Below are 1,176 nucleotides of genomic sequence, written 5' to 3' on the forward strand. Positions count from 1 at the left end.
AGAAAAAAGAAATTCTTATCAAACCAAAGAAATGTTTTGTTAATTCGAGGAATAATCATTTCACTCGAATTAATTGGAAGCAACGTTTATTCGGCACTGTGAGAATTTATTAGAGGTTATTTGAGGTAATTATTTTTTAATTATCAAAATCTTTCCTTGGTCCGATGATCCTTTTTCTCGGGGTAGCTGTCTTTACCTCGTTATTTGAAAATCGGGCGACCCGAAGAAAAGGATAACTCGCGGTCCCGGGGGCATCGGCAACCACGACTCCCCGCAATCGATACAGCCTCCTCTTGGTCGACCTCTGAACGCCAGGCACTCGACCGAATCGTTTAATGGAGGCTATCGATTACCTTATCTACCTGGGTCTCGACTTCGATGTCGCTACCGGAGTGCCGCTCTTCTCCCCGAGTCGTCCGCGACGGAAGAGGTCTCCTCGAGTCCAGCCGTTTCTCCTTCGGGAGCCTCTTCATCGGATCCTTCAACGAAGACTCGATCTCCGGGGCAAAGCCTCGGTCTTAAAGTACGGCTTCATTAATTGTATTTCAGTCTTGTTATCGAAGTTCGAGGGGATAAAAAAGGTTTCTCCTATTTTTAACTCTCGATTTAATTAATTTTCATTACTTTATTTCAAGAAGACCCTCGTTACCTGCGTAACGATCTCAGGGTATACAAAATATGAGTAATTAAGGTGTCATGAAAGTTTCATATGTATGTAAAAATCAGAATATTTATAAAAGTTTTCTCCGAAGTAGGCGTGTCGAATAATTTGAAACTTTAACACGTGAGAGGAAGTCCTAACGAAGGTCATGAAACCTACGAAATTTAATTTTTGTAAAAAAGACTTTTGGGTCAGTGGGGTAAATAAAACAATTTTATTTTCTATATATAATGACCTTTTCAGATCGTCGTAATATTAATATTACGAAGTTTCGAGGGTGACATCGATGATCCGCCACGCGACCGCCACGTGGGTTTGCCGATGTCGGGCAACTAGCGGTGCCGGTTTTGGGACGGCACCCCCTTGGTCGTGCACGGTTCCGTTCGGGTCCCTTCGACTTTCTTCGGGGGCGCTCGGCTCCACTCGGAGCGCCAGGGGAGTGGAGGGGGCGCGTAACCGCGGCGCGCCGGGGCGGGCCGGTGCCGCCAGCTGCGGCGCCTCAGATCGCGGCGAAC

This window comes from Orussus abietinus, unplaced genomic scaffold (genome assembly GCF_000612105.2).
Source record: "Orussus abietinus isolate OABI.00-Male unplaced genomic scaffold, Oabi_2.0 scaffold468, whole genome shotgun sequence".
NCBI lineage: Eukaryota > Metazoa > Arthropoda > Insecta > Hymenoptera > Orussidae > Orussus > Orussus abietinus.